This window comes from Anolis sagrei, chromosome 2, assembly GCF_037176765.1.
Source record: "Anolis sagrei isolate rAnoSag1 chromosome 2, rAnoSag1.mat, whole genome shotgun sequence".
Classification (NCBI taxonomy): Eukaryota; Metazoa; Chordata; class Lepidosauria; order Squamata; family Dactyloidae; genus Anolis; species Anolis sagrei.
The window spans coordinates 122,250,407-122,262,966 of NC_090022.1; positions in this window are offsets into that span (position 1 = coordinate 122,250,407).

The following is a 12,560-nucleotide window of genomic DNA, read 5'->3' on the forward strand; positions in this document are numbered from 1 at the left end:
GTTTTAGTGTGACTCTAGGAGATAACCAACCTGCAAACTAGCACTGATAAAAAGATACCTTGCATGCATGCCAATACATTTTGGTTTTTGCCATGGTAATCACATAGTTAAATTTTGTATAAATATTGTTGGTACTTGGCAGTTACTTGACTAATGTTAACCCATGGAAAACCCAGAGAAACACTCATGGGAAGTAGCATGGGGCATTTGCAAGCCTTGGGTAATGGCAAAAGTCCAGGTTCCCGAAGAACACAGCAAGGGACTGTAACTTACCTTGAGATACTGAGCTAGTGAAGAAACAAGGAGCCTTGGGCCTTGGAGATTTTATACACTGCCATCTGCCAACGCAGCATTCTAAGCCTCTATTTTTGGTGAATTAATAATTTATACTTTACTTGCAAATGTGTTGAAGGTCTGATCTCACATGCTCTTTCTGTTAATTAAGCACAGACATGATTAGCTGAAGGTTACAAGGAGTCAGCTGGCCAGAGACATCTTCCTCCTCTGTTGCACACCTTACATCACCCTCTGCCTGCTTCAGAATGCAGAAGGAGGCAGCTTCAGAGAGTTGGCAGCAAAGTCTCAAATAAGGGGAGAAATGTACAGTAATATAAAGCCTCACTCAAGCAAGAAGGAAACGACACAAGCAAAATAATTTAGTTAATTTCATATTAAATCAACACCATCTATCAACTGAAAATTTGGAGCCTATGCGGCATAGTAGTTTGAGAGTGGACTAGCGTTCTGAATGACCAAGAATTGATTCCTCGCTCATGCCCACCAAATTACTTTTGGCAAGCCACACATTCTTAGTCTCACAGGAAGGCAAAGACACACTTGTCTGAATAAATCTTGTCAAGAAAATCCCATTATATTTTTGTTTTAAAGTCACCATTGATCAGAAATAACAAAACCAGCCTAGTAAAAAAATAGCAAGACAACGAACAAACAAACCCTTTAAAATGTGGAATCCAGTTAATTGCATGGAAAGGAGGAGACTTTACTATAATTATTTTAGATTAGACCTTCCTGTTGTTGTTGTTGCCGATCTTATTATGTGCCTTGAAGTAATTTCTGACTTCTTGAGACCTTAAGGTGGCCCTATAATGGGACTGGATAGTATGATTCACTCAAAATCACCTAATCAGTTTCCATGGCCAGCAGGCCATCGAACCATGGTCTCCAGAGTCATCGTCCAATATTAAAATCATGTCATGCTGCCTCAATTTGCTTAAAATGTCAACTGCACAGAATCTTGATTTTAAAATAGTCTTAAACAAATGCAAAATCAAGATTATGTACAGTTGACATTTTAAGCACATTACCGATCTTGACCAAAATAAATAATGCTAGGTAAATGTCTATCAGGCTTCGAGGGGTTTGGAGTCTAAATCTGAAACTTCAGAGTAAGCATGCAGCATCGGTGGAATTAGCAGCTCCGTTATTTTGCAAACAGGTGTGACTATCTCTCCATTACTGTCAGCTGTCAGCTCATTTCCTCAAGGTTAAACCACTTAAAGTTTCCACATACTTACTCCTTCAGAATCAATCAAATGAAGTTATTTCATGTCTTGTAGGAGTAATGCTTTCCAGACTTATTAACACTGATGTTGCACTAGAAGCAAAGAGCAATCTGGTAATTTGAAAACACTGGCCTGAATTCTGTTGCCAAACCCAGTTGGAATATACCCATGGAATTGATAAGATTCATTTATGTGTTGGCTTATCATTTTATAACTGAACATTAAGGAAAACTAATCAGGAGAACTGTTGTACTAACTGCAGTAACACTGGATTTATGTTATGTAAAACTATAATTATTTGTCTGTATACATATATTCCAAAAAGAATGGAGCTCAGTGATTCTTTGAGATGGAAAAATATGTAAAATTGGATTATATATAAAAATAATACCATATTTAAAGTCAATTTGAGAATGGTTATTTTTAAAAAGAGAAGACAGAGTTAGTATACTATTGTAAGTAACATTCCACTTCTGATTATTTAACTTAGCGTTATAGGTGTAGTATTTAGTGTTTCAATGTATTCTTTAACCTTTCATCTTCTGTTATGAGGGGTGAATGAAAAGTAATGCCTCCACTTTCGTTACTTGGGTTTGGATGGGAATATTTTAATAAATCAAATCCAAAAATAATCCTTAGAATGTGCTCTTTAACTACCACTATTCACTTTTCCACACAATCACCAGACAATTGGATACATTTCTGCCAACGATTAAGAAGTTTTCTGAAGCCATCACAGAAGAAGTCGACACTCTGTTTCCACAACCCATCAGGCACAGATCTTCTGATAGCCAAGTAAAGCAATAATGTGACCCACACATTCTTGTGAAAGGTCGATTATGCTTGAAATTTCTCTCTGAGTGATACAACGATCGTTCTGTATCAATCTGTCAACTTGCTTGTGAAACTCGGTGGTTGCTGTCACAGGATGTCCAACTCTTTGTTTGTCATACAAGTCAGATGTTCCCACCTCAAAATCTTTAAACTTACTCGCCCAACGATGCACAGTACTCACATCAACACAATCACCATAAACAGCTTTTATTCTCTGATGAATTTCCTTTGGGGTGACACCTTCTGCTGTCAAGAATTCAATGACTGCACATTGCTTAAATCACATTGACTGACTGTCTTTGCAGGGTTCCATACTTTGCACTTTAACAACACAACCGTTCAATGCTAAGGCTTCCCGCCAAAAATTGAACTGTAGAGGAGAAACTACTGAGAATCTACTGAACAAGCCAGTACCTTCCACATACCAGTACTGCCATCTGTTGAGGAGTTATGAAGTGGAGGCATTACTTTTTATTCAACCCTCGTAGTTGTGCAAACATGTATACTTGTTACTCTGTTTCTGTACTGACTAATTGTTGCTCAATGTTGTCTAAGATTTATATGTTAAATTATAATTATTTAAAAACATAGCAGAAAAAAGGAGGAAATAAGACACACATACACACACACAAAAGGGTACTGTTCCATTATTTGTCTGGAGGCCAAAAGGGGGTGCTAGACAAAGAAGGACAGTCCATTTTAATAGGGGGAGGGGTTGAAGGAGTAAAACCATTTCTCTGTTTTCCTGTTATTCCCCCACTCATTTCACCATCATAGAAATAATCCTTAGTTATGAAATAGGGAGGGGGAATAACCAGTGAAAATGGGGGAAATTGTTTTCCTCCTTCAACTCACCCCCTGTAAAATTGACTATTCTTCTCTGTCTAGCACCCCCTTTTGGCCTCCACCCAAATGGTGTAACAGTACCCAAAAAAGAAGATTGTTTTTATCCCAAGCTGGTAATAATATTAGAACTCAAAAGATGGACACAGAACATATTTTCTTCTAAATGTAGATATGTGTAGATGCTACTGAAGTTAGGGGTTTATATATTGATGAAAATCTTGTACTGTAAATTAATATCACAAGAGTAATTTCCAACAGTGCTGCAGAGGAGTTGATGCAGATGGGACCATGCGCAGGAAATGCAAGCTGCCTTAGAGAAGCTAAGAGGAATAGCTGCTGAGAACAGATTAGGGAGGGAAGGATAAGCAACCCCTTTAAACACATAGGTGAGATTAGGTAGCATAATACTTCCTAACAACAGTGAAAACTTGACAAGAGCACAAACATTATCAAATGTAATCTGTTCTGTGTACATACAGTTAGTAATCTAAATCTAAAAAAGAATCCAAATAGGAAAAAATACATTTTTTTAAAAAAGTTTAAAATACATTGAAAATGTAAAAAATGTTGCTTTGGCTTTCTTTTTGTTATTGGAAAAGGAAAAGATAAAACCTTTAGATGATAATCACACAAATCTTGAAGAATAACTATAAAAGTGCTGTAAAATTCCTCAAATGCTTTCATGAAGGCCAATTAATTTTTTATTGAATGACAAAACACAGCTCATGAGGCCCAAAGAGAATTCCATTATACTTAAGGTAATCAAAATCATATCTGCAGGAGTGTTTGTAGTTTTAGAATCAACAACACTGACACATTCAAAGGAAGAAAACACAGATTGGCATGAGGTGAAATTAAGAACGGCCAGAAGCTTCCATGGTATGGATATGGTTCATCTGCTCGGGTTTATTCCAGACTTCAAAAGAGCTATTCAAGGTGCTGAATGCTGGCTCAAAAATAAATGTACATTCACTTACTATTACATTCACTGCACTAGTGAGATGGAAACCCCCAGACAGCCCATGTTCTTTTTTTTAAAATATTTTTATTTTCAGTTATTCAAATAAAATACAGTGAAAGAGGGGGAACAATTCACAGTTTAAGGTAGACAAGAAAGGATAGTCAGGGGTGAAAGGAGGGCACCAACAAGAGGGGGGAAGGGGGGGAGGAGGGGATAGGATTAGAGGGGGGCGGGGAAGGTGTTGACTTCCGGTTCAGGTCACAAGGAGTAAAACACTTTGTCCATGATTTTTCCTCTTGTTTCTTTTACCATTTTTTCCTTCTATATTTGTTGCTATATCTTACATCTCTATATTTGGATTTGCATTTCTTCCTGCATGAACCTTTTTAAAGGTTCCCAGTCTATTTGTTTGTTCTTTACTTTGTTGCTTAGTTTTTGTGATAAGTTTTCCATATTCATGTAGTCAAGGATTTTGTTTATCCATTCTTCAATATGTGGAGAGATTTTTTCCTTCCATTTTTGTGCAATTGTTGTTCTAGCTGCGGCTGTTATATAAAAGAGGATTCTCTCTTCATTTTCAGTGAAGTTCAGCTCTGTTATGTTTAAGAGGTAAAGTTCAGGCTTTATTTCAAATTTCACATTAATGATTTTTTGAGTGTAGTTATGTATTGTTGACCAAAATTTCTTAATTATTTTGCACCCCCACCACATGTGGAAGTGGGTGCCTAGTTCTTTTTCACATCTCCAGCATCTATTGCTATAGTTTTTGTTGAATTTAGATAGTCGTGAAGGTCAGACAGCCCATGTTCTGAATAGTTGTCAACCCCAATTTCTTTGGCAAAAAATAGTAAACAACATAATTTATGTGTGGAGTGGTTGGAATTCGGCAATATTCTTTACAACATTTCATTATAAAGTGTTCTGTGAGAATCCTGCAACAAGCTATGAACAAATGGTAGTGATGTCTGGAATTTCCCAGCATGCTGGCTCCAAATCTGCTACCAGTAGAGACACACAGAGACCAGTGGCAAGATCATAAATCAATTTATTGTTATGTTGGCCAAGGCAAGATACCAGTGGAATTCTCTCAAATCTGACATAAATCACAGTTAAAGGCATTAACATTATATAGACATTTTACAGATATTTACAGAATTCTAGAGTCTGTCTCCTGTATCTGCATCACCACTTTCTGCTCCCAGAGAGCACTTCAGTCCAAGGTAGAATTATCTTGATCAACAATGCAATTGTTGTGCTTTTGGAGAGTAGTCACATAATCTTAACCTATTGCTCCCCTAAACGTTCTTGCCCTAGGAGTACACACCCCACCCCCTTGTACGAAGGTCAGTCTATCACCCTGTCTCTCCATGGGTTCTCACTCATAAATAATTCTGCTCCTTTATCTCACAATGAGTTTTAAAATCATTTTATGTACATGTGGCCCGCTTATTGTTATTATGTTTGGTTTACTGTGTTTTGTTTTTTAGGGGGTTTTTTGTATATTGTTTATTGTATTCTTATGTTTTGTACTTTATTGCAATGTTGTTTATTTTATTGTAATTTGTTGTTTGGGCTTGGCCTCATGTAAGCTGCCCCAAGTTGCTGTTGGGGGAGATGGTTTTGGGGTATAAATAAAGTTTATTGTTATTATTATTATTATTATTATTATTATTATTATTATTATTATTATTGGCTGGCAAATGGAAAAATTACTGCAGTAGGACAATGGATGATATTTCTGACCTGATGGGTTTAAGGTTTCAAGGGAGACGTCTAATAAGTGGAGAGTTGGGGTTGTGGCATTCCTAGCACCTATTTGGCCAATTGATGTAGCTGCACCCTTTTCAATATGTATTAACTATTAGGAATGGAATGAGGAGTTGTCATTGGGGCAGTAGTCAGTCATTTTCCTTTGTCTTTCAAACTGAGCAGGGAAACTTCCTGTCATTCTCAGTCCTCAGCTATTTGGAGGTTCCTGTTTTGGACAACAGTGGGCCAAAAGTCACAAAGATGTTTCAATATTTAATAACCCACTCCTTCATTTTTTTCTTTTTATTTGAAATCATATACAGTATAAATAGGAAATACATTTTCATTACATCAAAAAAAATCAAAAAGTTATTAAAGCTTGAGATGCCTTTGTGACTTTTGGCTCTGTAAAAAGAAGCATTCAACAAGATGATATGATTATTTGAAAATGATAACAAGCTACTAATATTTAGGAAAGGGTGACAATTTTTGTTTTGTTCATTTGGGGGAGGGGGGACTTTAACAGTTTTTTTTCTTAAACAGGAAGGGGAAACTTCCTACTGCTTAAATGAGAGGTCACAGGACACGATTATGACTGTCAGTTTGGATGACTTTAAAAGGGGTCTGGATGGGGGTTTTTTTTGGGAAAATGGGGCTGACAGTCCTTATTATTCAGGATGGCTATATGATACGTCCCAAATGAGAGGTGTCTGTTGTTTCAGAGCAAGCTTCTGGAGAGAGTGATTTTTATAGAGTGCCCCTTTTTCACATAAACCAAAAGAAAAAATGAAATTAGCTAGTGAAGCTTTTGTCCTTTCTGTCTCCTGCAAATGTATGTACTTTTCAGTACTCTATCTTGAAATTTCAGATCCTTGGGATGCTGCCTTGTGATATCATGGGGGCAGGGCCTGATAATGCCATTAAGTGTGACATATTAACACAGTTGTTTGGAAAAAGACGTTTAAACTTTTTCCAGTTGTGACCCCTTTTGGCTCTATAAATTTTTATGTAAACCCAGGTATATATGTGTATAAAATAGTGATATAAAAGCAAACATTTACTTTAAAAATAAGCATCTTCAAGTCTTGCTAAACACAGTGATTTGCCTTTTTATGAAGTACAGCTGAAGCATCTTCTGCAGAGTCCACTGTAAACACCATACAACAGTTTCATGTAAATGCCCAAAACAGCCAGTAAATGATGTTCAGATAAGTTTTAGTGTTGTCAATTTTTTAGGATGCAAGCATTGTGCTAAAGGGTCCCTATTTGAGGCTGATGTGTACAATTTAAGAAGCAATGGCTTAGAGCATATCATTCAAATAAAAACTAAAAAGTCTGAAAAATAAGGCAAAAATGGGACGGGTAGAAAGGCAGTCTTTGAAAAGGCTACAGAAACTACTCAGAAGTATCCTAAAGCACTTGGATCCAACAGTGCACTTTAAAAATGTTTTGGGGCAATGGTCTTACTCTGAGTTTCCTTCCTGGCTGAAATTGGGGGGGTGGGGGTGGGGTGGAGAGCAGCCCCAGGCCCTGAGATTTGGAGAATCTATTCAGCAGTGTTTGCCTTGGGATGTACCTCCTTTGCTGGGTATTGTTGAATGAATTAATGTCTGCTTTCTCTCTCCTTTTTAAGCCTTGGCAGGAAGTGTGCCCAAATCACAGAAAAGGGGACCAAAGACCTAACTGAATAGGGGCCTGGTGCATACATAGGGGAAATGCCAATTCTTGCCAGCTGATGGTTGTGGCTTGCTGCTGCTGGGAGATTAGCTAATCCGAGCAGGGAACTCTTCAGAGGGAGCAGCGCATCATCTTTCTCTCACAGGATGACATTTCCAAGGAAGACTTTCCAGCTACTCTGGCTCTGAAGGTCCCATTTAAACAGCTGTTATGGGAAGGTAAATTGCTTAATAATTTTTCCATTGTGAACACGGTTTGCATTTCTGCAGGTGAACAATTTAATGTGGTCTAGTTCACCGATGTTACTTACAAATTATGGCTCATTTTCCATGGAAAAAGACCTAGATGTTTAAGGTTAGAAAGTGCATTAAAATCACAGGAAAAATTAAGTTAAACCCTTTATTGTGCTGCAACCGATACCAGTGTATCCCAGATCCAGGGTGAAATCATCACCTCTGTTGTTATAGACTCCTAAACAGGGGTTATTGATAAGCACCCCAAGGGTAGCTAACTGACTCCCTTGGTGGGATACCGGTAATTGATTACCTTCCCTCCTGCCAGTCACTTTCCCTTTTTTCTATACCATATTCCTCCAGAGTTCTGATGCACATTTCTCTGGGGAATGGGGGGGAAAACTAGCACAGTGGATTGAGGCCATATTCCATGTTCAATATAATTGTCCCTCTGGCTTCAAACCAGTTCCAGACTGTCAATCTAATCATTCACAAAAAGAAACCGTTTCCTCCTAAACTAGTTCCAAGATGCATCATGATGTCGCTGTACATGGACTCTTAGACTCCTAAAGGGTTTGTTTTTGTTTTGTTTTTTTACCTTTAGGAGCCTTTAAATTGTTCAGACGGGATCAGAATTCAAAATGCCCTTAACAGATGAGAGAGCTGGGCCAAAAATAATAAAATGAATTGCAACAAGGACAAAAATAAGATACTACACTTAGGCAGAGAAAATGAAATGCAAAGATACAGAATAGGTGATGCCTAGATTGACAACAGTCCATGGAGTCTTCATGGACAACAAGTTGGGCATGAGCCAACCGTGTGATGCAGCCGCTAAAAAGCCAATGGGATTTTGGGCTGCATCAAAAGGAGTATATTATCTAGATCGAGGGAAGTCATGGTGCCTCTCTATTCTGCTTCGGTTAGACCTCACCTGGAATACTGTGTCCCGTGCAGGGCACCACAGTGCAAGAGAGATAAGCTGGGCATTTCGGATGTAGAGCACATTGCAGGATGTGACCAAGGCATGTACCACCATGGCCAGGTCCAACCTCTCCAGGAATGGGCACAGTTAGCATACTAGCTGTGCAAACACACTCTTAGTCACTGCTGGTACCTGGGCCCCCAGGTTCAGAGCCAAATTCAGGAGTAGCCCCAAACTGCAAACCTGTGTTTTCAGGAGGAGCGTAACTCCATTTAACACAAGCCTGATCTGTCTTATAACTGACCAGGAACACAACCTCATCCCTGTGGATATCTATAATCCTGGATAATTGTTGGATTCACCCCTGCACTGCTTAGTGCTTAAGTCTTTGCTTAAGCCAGGGGTCTTCAAACTAAGGGCCGAGGGCCACAAACGGCCCTCCAAGGTCATTTACCCGGCCCTTGCTCAGGGTCAGCCTAAGTCTGAAACAACTTGAAAGCACACAACAACAACAACAACAACAATCCTATCTCATGAGCCAAAATCAGGCCCACTATTCCCATTAAAATGCTAATAAGTTTATATTTGTTAAAATTGTTCTTCATTTTAATTATTGCAATGTTTTTATGAGTTTTTTTCACTACAAATAAGATATGTGCAGTGAGCATAGGAATTCAGTCATGCTTTTTTCAAATTATAATCCGGCCCTCCAACAGTTTGAGGAACTGTGACCTGGCCCTCTGTTTAAAAAGTTTGAGGACACCTGGCTTAAGCCTTAAGCCTTTGCTGATGTCAAGTCATCAAAAAGGTATCTAGTCAGAGACAGGGCTAAGCTTAGAGCATCCCTTCCTGCACATTCCTGTGTAAGTTTGAAAAGTCTTGTCTTCATTCTCTTTCCAGAAGCTACTGTCTCTTCTGCATTTGATGACATGGCAGTGTAATTCTGTGAGGGAACTTACTGTTGTAAAAGACTGGCCCCTGACAAGAAGGCCATGTGGTCTTGGACACCATATTTTCTTCTTCCTTTCTGTCTCTCTTCCTGAAAGCATGTGTTTACGAGAGAGAGAAATGTAGTTTTTGGATCTTTCCATTTCCTTCTTCTTTTTTTTTTAGAAGTTGAAGTTAGTTGAAGTTAGGCAAGCTAGTTAGGTCCAAATCTTTTCTACCAAATATTACTTTAATAAATTATTGGAGACTCAAAGATTAGAATCTGGAATCTTTAGGCATCCTTACACTTAAAGCATATTATACAGTTAGTCCCCCAGTTATTAACAAGATAGGTTCAATAGGTTTGTTCTTAAGTTTAATGTATATGTAAGTTGAAACAGGTATTTTAAGTGTTACTGCAGATAGATAGATAGATAGATAGATAGATAGATGATAGATAGATAGATAGATAGATAGATAGATAGATAGATTGACAGACAGACATAGATATAAACTTTGGACAGCACAGAGAAGGCTTAACACCCCTGTGGTGTTTATTTTGCTGCCTGTGCCCCTGTTCAGAAGATGTCACCTCACTCTCTGTTGCAGTAATAAATGCATTTTGAAAAAATTGGCTTGTTGCAGAAACAAAGGAGTGGTGAGAAAGCTTCAGTGGAGACACCTTTTCCCCATAATAACTCTTTCAGGGGTGAATTTTCCTTCCTTGGGGTAGATTTCTCTCACTTCCTGTTGTCTCATCCCTGTTCTTTAACTATGAATCATTTGTAAATTGGATGTTTGTAGCTCAGGGATTGTCTGCATATTAACCCTGCAGTGTTATTCTTTGCATTTATTGCTATATTAGATTTAATTGGCAAAGTAGCATGTGAGAGCCTCATCATTTGTTACACAGCATATTGAAAGTTGTGTTGGGAACGAATAGCTCTATAATGAACTGTGTATACAGGTTTGAGCATCCTTTATCCAAAAGTGGCCAGAAGTGTTCCCCCCCCCCCCCAAGAGATTATAATACCTCTTTGGATATGTTTATGCAAATAAAAGTATCTTAGGCCCCTTCTACACTGCCATATAATGCAGTTTGAACTGGATTATGATGATCAGTGTAGACTCATATAATGCTGGCTAAACGGCATTGAACTGGATTATATGTGTCTATACTACCATATAATTCAGTTCAATGCAGATAATCACATTCTGAAACTGGATTATATCATTGTGTAGATAGGGCCTTGGATATGGGACCCCACCGCCTTTGACCTGTGGGGTCCCTCAGAGATCCATTCTGTCACCCATGCTATTTCATATCTACATGAGACCACTGAGTGAGATCATACGGAGTTTTGGAACCACAGGTGTCAGCAGTGGCCAGGAGTGCCTTTGCACAATTAAAACTTGTGTGCCAGCTGTGCCTGTACCTTGAGATGCCAGACTTGGCCACGGTAGTGCATGTTCTAGTTATATTTTGACTGGACTACTGCAATGCACACTAAATGGGGCTGCCTTTGAAGAGTGCTTGGAAGCTTCAACTGGTTCACAATTCAGCTGCCAGATTACTAACAGGAGTGCCATACAGGGAGCAAACAACTCCCATTTTACAGCAGTTTCACTGGCTCCTGGTTTGCTACTGAACAAAATTTAAAGTGCTGATGATTACCTTTAAAGCCCTGAACTATTTGGGTCCAGGCTATTTGGCCAACCACCTTTCTTTATACAAACCTTCCCGGACACTACGATCATCAGGGGAGGCCCTACTCATGCTCTTGACTCCATCTGAAACCCAATTGATGAGGATGAGAGAGAAGCCCCGCGTCTCTGGAACTCCCAAAGGAAATCAAAATGGCTCTGTCGCTAAACTCCTTCAAAAATCAGTGAAAAATGTTTTGTGCTCCCAAGGATATGGAGAAGCAGATGGTTAAACTAAGGTTTTTAAGGCTTTTAAGAAATGTGCAATGGAATAGGAATATAGCTTTTAACACTATAGGTAGACACTGTTTAGTGTCGTATAGTGCTATATTGTTTATTGTGATTTTTTATTATCAAATGTGGCTGAGTTTTAAATCCTTTTTATTAAGTTAAGTCTGTATGTATGTACTTGTTGGCATTGAATATTTCCCTTTTATGTTGTTAGCCACTCTGAGTCCCATATTGGGAGATGGGGCAGGATATAAATAAAGTTTTATTATAATATTATTTTAATTTTTTTTTTGCCTGAAACAAACTCTGTGTACGTTGAACAATCAGAAAGGAAATGTGTCACTATTTCAGCCTCTTCTGGTGGACAGACAAATGATAATCAATCTGTATTGCATGTCAGAGATGGGCTGAGGTTGGATTATATTCCTAGTGAAAACTCTCATTCTCAGGATGCAGGAATGTTTCAAGTTTCTCCTTAGATTTCATCCATTTTCCATGCCAAACCCAGCATGCAGAAGCTCTATTTTTTCACTGAGTTGCTGGAAAGTTGGTCACATGTTTATTTGCTTTAAATGAATAAAATTGCATTTTAAACATGATATTTAAATTAGGGAGTACTGTTTTGGATGCTAAATTCTTGGGGTTTTCCAGAAACACCTGTTAGCCTCTGTAGAAGAAGAAATACTGAATCGAAAAGACCTTTGGTCTGATACACCTATTATATTCTTGTGTTTCATTCTGATGATGCAAAACCTTGCTGTACATTTCATAAAGCTGACTGCAAATGTAAGCTCTACATAGCTATTCAGAAGTCAACCCAGCTGAATTCACATAAATGTATTCCCAGAAAAATGATGCAAGATTACAGCTCCAGTCTTACTCAGCAGTTTGGAGACCAGACGGCAACAAGATGAGGAAGAGCTGGAGACAGCATGAGGTAGGGCAGAGCT